We start from the raw sequence: 10,875 nt of genomic DNA on the forward strand, positions 1-10,875 counted from the left end.
TGGCCACTGCAAGCAGGTTGGAGCAGCTCCAGCGACCGCCTTCCCCCCCCCCCCGCCCGGTGGTGCAGCCTGACGTGGGAGAGGGAGGACTGAGGGTGAGGTCTGCTGGGAACAGCAGTGTCTTCTCTTGGGGTGGGGGAGGGGAGCTACAGGATGAACAGGAGGGGGGCGAGGGCGGGGGGCAGTCCAAAGTCCTGCTCCTGAGGCTTTGATCCCTGCAGGGGCCTCCTTTGCCCCCGTGGTCTGCCGGCTGTGCGTTCATTCCACACATCTCTTGCCTTCGGCAGGCCTGTGCAAAGGTGGCCCCCTCCTTCAGGGAACTGGTCTCATCCAGAGTTTTGGTCTCAGGCTGGGAGTCCTGGTCCATCCCAGGTGAGGCCGGTAGGGGGACGAGGATGTGTCTCTGCAGTCGAAGAGGACCTGGGTTCTAGTCCTGGTGCTTCTCACTGGAGGGTTCTTTTGCACAGAGCTGTACGATTTGTGGTGGGGTGTCCTTGTGAACCCTTCCCAGCACCCTCAAATCCGCCTCCTGTGCAAAATGTATGTTCTCATAGAGCCACCAGTAATGATGTGCCACAGGAGCACTGCTGGTGTGGAAGTTGTGGTAGCAGGACCCGGGACTTTCTCCAGGGGAGTTTGTGGGTGATGGGGCTCCATGCAGTCCTGCCACAGGAGACTCTGGGTCGTTTCTGGCAGCCTGATGGTGCTGGGAGGAGCATGGACTGGGCTCCGTGGCATCCACCTGGTGTTCCATTCTCAGTGTGACTTGGTGGGTGCCTTGCTAACGAGCGGTTGCTGCTGGCACCCGGCTTTTGACTGGTGGCTGGCTGTGAGGTGACAAGGCCTTCCTGTGGCAGTGGCTGTGGTCCATGCGATGACCCTGCGATGTGGTCTGGCTGCTCTGCTGGTGCTTTTGACTGGCACCACGAGTGCTGTGGATCACAAATACGTCATGCTGGGTTGTGGCGGTGGCAGCAGCACTATCAGGTGCCCTCCGAACACGGCAGCTCCGCGTGACTGCCATGGCGGCGGCCGTGGCTGCCAGTTGCCCTCTCGGCCTCCGGCACAAATATGTCCCACTCCTTTATACAGCCATCAAAGCCTCTCCTCAGTTTGTGGCAACGAATTCCTTGAGTCTGTGCCTTGCAGGAAGAAGGATTTCCTTTTGCCTGTCCTCTAGGTCTACCCAAGCCTTTTAACTGGGGGGCCTCAAGTCCAAGAGCTGCAGGGAAGGAGTTTCTCCCTCTCCCTCCCCCCCCCCCCATCCCAGTGGTCCCAATGCTTCAGGCCAAGCTCCCCTCTCCCTCCCTCCCTCCCTCCCTCTGCCAGGCCCTGTTTGCTCTCTGCACTCGCCTGGCCTGAGCCACCTTCTAAATTTAGTCCCGTGCGCCCAGGCCTTTGCTCTCCCCAGGCACAAGGCAGCTCCTCTAGAGGGGTTGCGCGGACCACGGTGTGCTGCTGGGCAGCAGGGCGAGGTCTCTGGGGCCCTGGTAGGGAGGAGGTGGAGGAGGAACCACCGCCACTACCACCGCAGGCAGCAGCCAGGATAATGGCCCTCTTGTTCCCCTGGAAAGAGCTGCTTTTCTGGAGGCCACGAGGGGGCAGCGCAGAGCTGCAGAAAGCCACCCAAGCCAGCTCTGCTCCAGGCAGCCTCCCAAGCCCTGGGCTGGGCTGGCAGGCGGCCTTGGCCACGGCGTGTCTCCTGGCAAAAGGGGCCGTGTTTGCAGGGCAGAGGCTTGAGCGTAAACATGGCTGGGGGCAGGCAGGAGGTGGGCTGGGCTGGGCCACGGCTCCCCAGAGTGGGCCGGCTGCTCATTTCCCTTTTGGGAATGGGCCAGTGGCAAACTCGCCTTCCACGTTGGCCGTGGATTGGGCTCAGGGGCAGCCTGTGCTGCTGCCCCTCCCCAGGAGCAGGGCAAAGGTTCTGGGTGCCCTGGCTCAGCCATGACCTACGTGGAAGGCTGAGAAAGAGAAATGCCTCTGAGCGTATGCAGAGAATGGTCCCATCATAACTGATCCGACGCCGACGCAGATCTGGCACTCTGGCGGCAGGCCTTCCAGCTGGCTCTGAGCCCCTAGCTTTCCACAAGTCCCCGCCCCAGCTTAGTAGCCCACTTTTCCTTGATAACATCAAACTCCAGGTGGCTTACAAATTGCCTAGAGAACCCAGGAGTTGGGCTACTAACAAGTATAATAAATAATCAAGCAGCACTGAAAATGTAGCATCGTAAAACATCACCATAAAAAGTACAGTGGTGGCAGCAGCAGCAGCAGCAGCAAACCTCAGACACATTCTACAGGCTCTGTTTCAAAATGCCTTCAGAATAAAACCATAAGAACACCAGACGAGCCCAAGTGCCGGATCAGACTGAGGGTCCATGCAGTCCAGCACGCTGCTCACACAGTGGCGAACCAGCTGTCAGCCAGGGGCTCACAAGCAGGACACAAGATCTTTTTATTCTCTCAGTATTTTAACACTTAATTTTAACTTAAATTTAAATTTTACTGTTCTAACTCTGTATTTTAATCTTATATCAATTTTGCTGCGTGGTTTTATCCTGGTTGTGCTTTTTATACTGTATTTTGTATTTGCGTTTTTAACCTGTTGGTTGTTTTATGATGGTTTTAATTTTTGTGAACCGCCTGGAGAGCTTCGGCTATTGGGCGGTATAAAAATGTAATAAAATTAATTAAATAAATAAATGCAACGGCACCCTCCCACCCATGTTCCCCAGCAACTGCCACATATTGGCTTACTGCCTCTGATACATAGCCATCAGGGCTAGTAGCTGTTGATAGCCATCTTAAGGGCCTGCTTGAAAGTGGGCAAGGAAGGGGCCGGGGGGGTGGGGTGGCTCTGGGGGAGGCCTTTCCATCATTTAGGTGCCACCATTGAAAAGCCCCCCTTGTCCCCACCAGCCACACTCGGGTCAGGGAAGGAACAGTGGCCATTTGAGTAACACCCAGTGCAATGGAGCTCTTCTTGCCAGCTTTTTCAAAGGCGGACCTGTTACAGGCCCCGGGAAAGGGGCCTCTCCCCCCTCCCTGTAGGGTAGCTGTCTTCCGAGGCTCCAATGGGCCCCCTCCCAGGGCAATGGCGCCGAGGATGGAGCTTCCCGCAGGGGAGACGAGGGAGACGTGCCGACCGCCACGGCAGGTGCAGCTGCTTAGCAGCCAATTAGGGGCCTGGCCAGCGGGGCTGGAGCAGGGCCTGCTGCACTCCTCCAGGCACCCAGTGCTAAGATCAGCCGCGCCTGTTGGCCCTGCCAGCTGAAGCACTCGAGCACCACAGGCTTAGCTGGTGTGCAGGACCTAACCCAGCCACACGACACTGCATGTGGCGGCCTCTGCAAGTGTCCAGGTCAGCCCTTGGCTCTGCTCCATCTCAAGCCAGCTGTGCCTCACAAAACGGGACTAGAAGCAGAAATAAAACTCTGAGCCATGAGCAGGGCTGGTCAACGGGGCAGGTGAGTGTGGCAAGGGCTCGGCCTTGGCCAGGCCACGAGGTCAGTAGTGCCAGTAATAGCATTGACAGCAGCAAACCAGCAAAACTGAGCTCATGCAGGCCATGTCTTTCAATGGCAGACCATATCCAGTTCAGACGCCCTCCTCCGGGCCCATGCAACCCAGGCTGAACAAGAGGCTTCTGGGAAATGTGTGAGCTCAGACGTAGAATCATAGAATAGCAGAGTTGGAAGGGGCCTGCAAGGCCATCGAGTCCAACCCCCTGCTCAAGGCAAGAATCCACCCTAAAGCATCCCTGACAAATGGTTGTCCAGCTGCCTCTTGAAGGCCTCTAGCATGGGAGAGCTCACAACCTCCCTAGGTAACTGGTTCCATTGTCGTACTGCTCTAACAGTCAGGAAGTTTTTCCTGATGTCCAGCTGGAGGAAGTGAGGGGTCTCCCTGAGTAACGGGATCACATGCGTGAGGGCCACCTGCCTGGGCCACCTGGGGGACAGGCTCGGGCACCAACAAAGCGGTCTTCCCTTTTGAGTGTCACGTTCATGGTGGTGCTGACCCATTTCACTCGTGGCCTTGGCCTTCTTCCGTGGCTTGCCTGGAAAGCCTTGGGTTTGCTGGAATGGGAGGGGCAAGCCACCTCAGCTGCCACCCTCAGTTTTCCTCAGATCAGCACTTCTTTGAAATATGCTGAAGTCCGTTTTTGTGAACCGCCCAGGGAGCTTAGGCTATTGGGCGGTATAAAAATGCAATAAATAAGATCACATGTAAGAGCATAAAAAGAGCCCTGATGCTGGATCAGACTGAGGGACCATCTAATCCAGCATTCTGCTGTCAACCAGGAACCCTCAAGCTGAACATGAGTGCAACAGCACCCTCCACCCATGTTCCCCAGCAATTGGCTTACTGCCTCTGATACTGGAGGTAGCACCTAGCTATCGGGACTAGTAGCCATTGATAGCTATTTATCCAACCCCCCCCCCCCCGCCCCTTTAAAGCCATCCAAAGTGGTGGCCCTCACTACATCTTTTAGAAGTCTAAACTATGTGTGGTGTGAAGAAATACTTCCTTTGAGCTGTCCTGAATCTCCCACCAATCAGCTTCCTGGGATGACCCCTTTGGGTTCTAGTATTATGAAAGAGTGAAAATGGTCTCCCTCTCCACACTGTGCATAATTTTGTGCACCTCTATCATGTCTCCCCTCAGCCTCCTTCCCCCCCAAGCTAAACAATCCCAGCAGACGTAACCTTCCCTGGGAGATGCTCCAGTCCTTTGATCATTTTAGTTGCCCCTTTCTGCCCTTTTCCCTTCTCTACAACAGTTGCACTGGATCTTAAAACAGGCATTAATTCTAGTTTCAGCGTTCTTGCTTTGTTAAAATCCCAGGCTCTGGTTGTTTCTGCTTTCTGCAATGCCACTGGCTGGTACTCAGCAGGAGCCTTAATTCTGTCTAGAGAGTCCCTGTGCTAGTTTATCACTGCAAACACAACCAAGAGCTTTATGGCACTTTGCACATTAACACATGTATGATGGCCTTCACTTTTGTGGACTGGAGTCCACCATCAGGTGCATAGCCTAAGTTGGTGGGTGCATAGATGGGGTGAAATTGTAAGCAGTGAGATCAGAGGGAAATGAAATGCAAAAAGTATACACTGTGACAATTGTGTTAACTATATGCATAATTGTTACAGGGACTATTCACAAAGTAATAGTGATAACACAAATATCCTGGCACTAGTAAGTTAACTCCTGTAGTGGGATAATATAAAAAACCAGCAAAAACCTGTTATCTAGATTCAGGCCATAGTTGATAGAATTAAACTGTTTGATAGGTTGTAATTCAGCAGTTTCCTGCTGGAGTCTCTCTTCAGAGGTCCTTTGTTTGAGAAGAGCCTCTGTCCTTAAGGTCTGCAGCAGAGTATGGCGGCTGAAGGGTTCCCATGCTGGTTTCTAAATGTCAATCTTGTGTCCGTTTATTCTTTTTCTGTGGAGACTGGGCCATCTGCCCTATGTAGAATGGTATTGCTAGCAGTTGCTTGCTTCTATCACATCGGAAAATGATGTTGCAGATGGCATTATGAGGTCTTGTAAATGTGTTGCTTAGGTAGTTATGGGGACAGAGTGGGCACCTGGGTTTGTTGCAGGGTCTGCTGCCTCGATCTGCATCCCTGCCATGGGGCCTGCGGTTGCTGGTGTCACAGTCTGTACTTGTTGTGTTTCATTTCACTCTGACCTGCTCCCCAAACACATGAAGATAGGCCTGCCAGAATCCTCCATGCACCTGGAGAAGCAGGCTCAAGTCCAGGAAGGCTTCTGCCCTGGTAACTGGGTTCCTCTTTATGCTGCCACATGACTCTTTGTGGTTTCTGTCTATCTAACACCACCACCACCACCACCTAGAAGAAGGCTCTCTTTGGAATGGAGAAGAGTTTGACATATATCATGGTGAAAGCTGCAAGGCAACACCTGTTTCCCCCTCCACCACTTCGGTCCACATCACGGCTGTGAAATTCCCAGCTGCCTTCAGCCTAATTCCAGCAGAGCTTGGTCACTAAAGTCCCTTCCTGGTTTCAGAGAGAGGGAGAAGGCCCTCGCTCTACACAGGACCCTGCTCACTCCTGGGTCCTGTGCAGATTAGCCCAAGAAGAGGACGCCAGAGCCCCTGGGCATCTTCTGGAAACCCCTCTCCAAGGAAGCGGCATCAGGCCTGGGCTGGCTTTCATGTATTTACATTTCTATTCCACCCAGTAGCTGAGTCTCTCCCGGAGCCTGAGCGTAGTCCTGACAAATGGTCATGGGAGGCGCGCCATCTCCCTGGTGCAGGTATCGGAACTGTGAGGGAAAGCTGGCCAAGAGCCCTCAGCCCCACCAGCCGTGACCCCCTTCTGCTGATCCTCGCAGCAGTGGACCCATAGAGTGAGTGGCTTGGGCTCCTCCCCTCCCCCCTGCCCACTATTTGAGGCCCATGTCTGGCTCAGTCTGTAGTGCAACATGGGCCAAAGTGGAATCCTAGAATGCGCCTTGTGCCACAATCACAAGAAACCTCCCCCCCATTTCCAGCAGAAAGCATTGGGGATCAGGGCCGTGCACCACCTACATGGCGGTGGCGGAGGACTTGCCTTCCGCATCGGCCACCAGCTGCTTCTGTTGTTCGCTCCAGTTAATAAGCAAGATAACGGGGGTGGGGGTAGTATCCGCAGGCATTTTTTTTAAAAAAACCCCCGATTTCAGATCACTGAATTCGGCAGTGTGCTTTGCAGGCATGGAAGCTGTTGCTGGGCTGCGAAGCAGGCAGCTCAGTTCAGGAATCGGAGATAAGAGGGTATAAATGCCTTTGATTATTGACTGGAAAGAACAGAAGCAGCTGGCTGCTGGACAGGGATCCCCCCCCCCCCCACGTGCGAAAGAGAAGGGGCTCTTCTGCAGCCCCTCCCCCCAGCGGTGCCCTCAGGACAGGACTTTGGGGCAGAGGTCTAGGGCCCTGCTCAGAGGAAGGAGCTGGACGGTCCGGCGATCTAAACCAGTCCCACCCCCCACCCCCCACCGCCCCGCTCTGCTGCGGCCCCCATAATCTCCCAGCCACCACAGCTGATCGAAAGCCGCCCCTGCCAATCCGCCCGCTCGGTGGAGTCGACACTGGTTCTCTCGGGTCTGCTCCTCGCGCCCCACTCCCTCGACAGGGGAGGAGGCCTCTGCACCGGGGCCGGGGGCCTGGGCAAGCGGAGCTCCTGCTGGCGCCCCGGCGAGCACGCGGGGGACGGCGCCGGCCCTCTCGCCGAGGCCGTAGGCAAGGTGAGGGCCTCCTCCCTCCCCACGGGGCAAGCGTAGCTAGCTGGGGGCGAGCAGGGCTGCTCAGGGGAGTGCAGCCCCCGCCCCCCGGGCACATCCCGGCCATGGGCTGCCGCCCGTGCGCTGAGCGCCAGGGGCCCGTGGGCTCCCTCGTGTCGCACGGCCGGCTGTTTGCAGGCGCCCTTCCCCCTCCCCGCCATGCGCTCACGCCGTTGCTATGTGTTGACTTTGGCTGGTCTCCTCCCTGACCCTGGCGCAGGCCTGGCAATGGGGTGTGTGTGCTGGAGGGGGTGGGCGGCTGTTTGCCTTGCATTAGGCAGCTCAGGGCAGCCCGGCGAGGATGACGCACTTTCCCAAAGGAGATGCGGCGGTGAAAGTGGGGGGGGGGGGGTCGGCAGCCTCCCTTGGGAGCCTCAGCTGCTCGCAAGCCTTGTGGTGGCTGTCACAGCCGGCCTGGGCTCCCCCTCCCCGTTCCGCTTTGACTGGGGGTGGGCCCAGGGAGGGGGGGCAGCACCTCGTTTGGCTTGCTCTGGCTTCAGAACCCACAGCCTTAAGGGTGTGGGGGTGGCGGCGGCGGGGGCTCACTGTGCCTTCAGCCCCGTTTGCCAGCATGTCTCTACCCCCCACCCCCACCCCCACCCCTTCTATGGCTTTAGTTTTACCTCCCATCATGCGCCCCACGCACCTCGGCTACGGTAGCGAGAGGAGCGCATCAAAGCCATGCTAGGTCACCAAGGAGGCGGCAGGGTGGGGGCACAAGTACTGTGGGGGGAGCTTCTTCTTCTTATTATTATTATTATTTATTTATATAGCACCATCAATGTACATGGTGCTGTACAGAGTAAAACAGTAAATAGCAAGACTCTGCCGCATAGGCTTACAATCTAATAAAATCATAATAAAACAATAAGGAGGGGAAGAGAATGCAAACAGGTACAGGGTAGGGTAAGCAGGCACAGGGTAGGGTAAAACTAACAGTAGAAAGTAACAGTAGAAAGTAACACCATTCCTTGGTGGGGAATCATTGCGCATGTCCACACCAACACTAACTGGGGAAGGAAATCGCCCGCGGATCTAAGACCCACACCCCGCCCCACCCCCACACACGCGAGGAAGGGTCAATTTCAAGCAGCAGCTGGGAACGCAGCTGGGAAGAATTACTCCTTGGCCGCAGCAGGGGAACTACAATTCCCAGGTTCCTGCCCTGGGGGCGGGGAGGGGGGCACTGAACAGAATTTAAGTAAAAAGAAAAGAAATGCCAACGTCACTAGGAGGGAATAGAGATGTCTGTTTGAATTTCTATGTTCCCTTCACCTTCACTTCTCTAGGAGGGCGCAGTGATTCCAGCCCCCCCTGCCTTATAGCTGGATCCCAAAACAACCCCCTCCCGCCCCCGCCCAGCTTTTGCTGAGATAGCAGCACCCTCCTCAGTGCTTCCTTCTCTCCAGCGTTCCTGCACCCTCATGGGCCTCCCTGGCTGAACACACTGCAAACCCAGGAAACTGAGGCGCACCCCGTGTCTAGGGGATTCCTGAGAGATGGAAGGGGCGGTTGAGCCCCACTCCGGGTTCAGCCCCCAGCTCAGGGCAGGGATCCCATTTCAAGCATCCCTGGCAGGTGGCTGCCCACTCTGCCTGGAGGCCTCTAGCCCCGATGGTGAGCCCACCCTCTCCCCAGGCAGCTGCTTCCACTGCCTGGCTGCTCTGACAATTGGGAGGTTTCTCCTAGTGTTCAACCAAAATCATAGAATCATAGAATAGTACTTGGAAGGGGCCTCTAAAGCCATCAGGTCCAACCCCCGACTCAGTGCAGAAATCCACCCTAAAGAATCCCTGACAGATGGTTGTCCAGCTGCCTCTTGAAGGCCTCTAGTGTGGGAGAGCCCATAACCTCCCTAGGTAACTGGTTTCATTGTTGTACTGCTCTAACAAGTCAGGAAGTTTTTCCTGATGTCCAGCTGGAATCTGGCTTCCTGTCACTTGAGTCCATTATTCCGTGTCCTGCACTCTGGGAGGATCGAGATGAGATCCTGGCCCTCCTCTATGTGACAACCTTTTAAGTATTTGAAGAGTGCTATCATGTCTCCCCTCCATCTTCTCTTCTCCAGGCTAAACATGCCCAGTTCTTTCAGTCTCTCTTCATAGGGCTTTGTTTCCAGACCCCTGATCATCCTGGTTGCCCTCCTCTGAACACGCTCCAGCTTGTCTGTGTCCTTCTTGAATTGTGGAGCCCAGAACTGGATGCAATACTCTAGATGAGGCCTAACCAGGGCTGAATAGAGAGGAACCAGTACCTCACGTGATTTGGAAGCTATACTATTAATGCAGCCCAAAATAGCATTTACCTTTCTTGCAGCCATATCGCATTGTTGGCTCATATTCAGCTTGCAATCTACAACAATTCCAAGATCCTTCTCGTTTGTAGTATTGCTGAGCCAAGTATCCCGCATCTTGTAACTGTGCCTTTGGTTTCTATTTCCTAAATGTAGAACTTGGCATTTATCCCTATTAAATTTCATTCTGTTTTCAGCCCAGCACTCCAGCCTATCAAGATCACTTTGAAGTTTGTTTCTGTCTTTCAGGGTATTAGCTATCCCACCCAATTTTGTGTCATCTGCAAATCTGATAAACTGCTGTCTCATCCTCACTTGCTGGGTCTTCTCTTCTGAAGGTGATGTAAAACTTAACACTTAATTACAGAGCAATCCTATGTTTAAAACAGGGAAGAGCCCTACAACTCCCAGCATGCCCCAGCCAGTGTGGCTGACTGGGGCTTGTTGGGAGTTGGAGGATTCCCCCCCCCCATCTAAACATGCATAGGTTTGCACCCTTAGGCTGTAGTCCTAGTTAGCAGGTGTGTGTGACCTTTTCCAGCCTGAAGGCCACATTCCAACACGGGAAAGGTCACAAGGGGGCCATTCCACCAACGGGGACACACACAGAAATGTGATTATTACTCTTCTAAGCCTACTCAGAAGTAATTACACCTGAATCACTGAGCAACACTTTCAAGCAGTATTCCAAGCCTCTGCATGTCTACTCACAAGGAAGGAAGTCTCCTGCCTGCAAAATGCACACCTTATTTTGCAGTTTGTTTCCAATCACAGCAAAATAAGCTTGTGGCCGATGCAGAAGCCCCCATCCCAGTTGCCTGGGAGTAAGTCCCCTCGAGTCCAGGATGACTAGTCGTGATGGCTCTATGTGACGCCTGGGACCATCACAGGCCGTGTGCTTCTCCCTGACACATGCTGGACAGTGGACAGCACAAGCAGGAGGCTGCTGTCGGGGTCATGTCCTACCTCCAACATCAGAGGCACTAAGCCTATATGCACACCAGTTGTTGGGGAACATGGGTAGGGGAGTGCAGTTGCACCATGTCCTTTTTGTGGGTCCCTGGTCAACAGCTGGGTGGCTGGACTAGATGGAGCCTGGGTCTGATCCAGCCTCAGGGCTCTCCTGATGGTCTTACTGGTGGATTTTCTGCTGGGACATCTATTTGGCCACTGTGGGAACATAATGCTGGGCTAGATAGACATTGGGTCCAATCCATCACATCTTTTTTATTAATTGATTTGAAATTACATTTCAGCAGCCTTTTCTTATGTTTATAAGCACTGCAAGATCA

Source organism: Elgaria multicarinata, chromosome 6 (genome assembly GCF_023053635.1).
Source record: "Elgaria multicarinata webbii isolate HBS135686 ecotype San Diego chromosome 6, rElgMul1.1.pri, whole genome shotgun sequence".
In the NCBI taxonomy this organism is placed as follows: domain Eukaryota; kingdom Metazoa; phylum Chordata; class Lepidosauria; order Squamata; family Anguidae; genus Elgaria; species Elgaria multicarinata.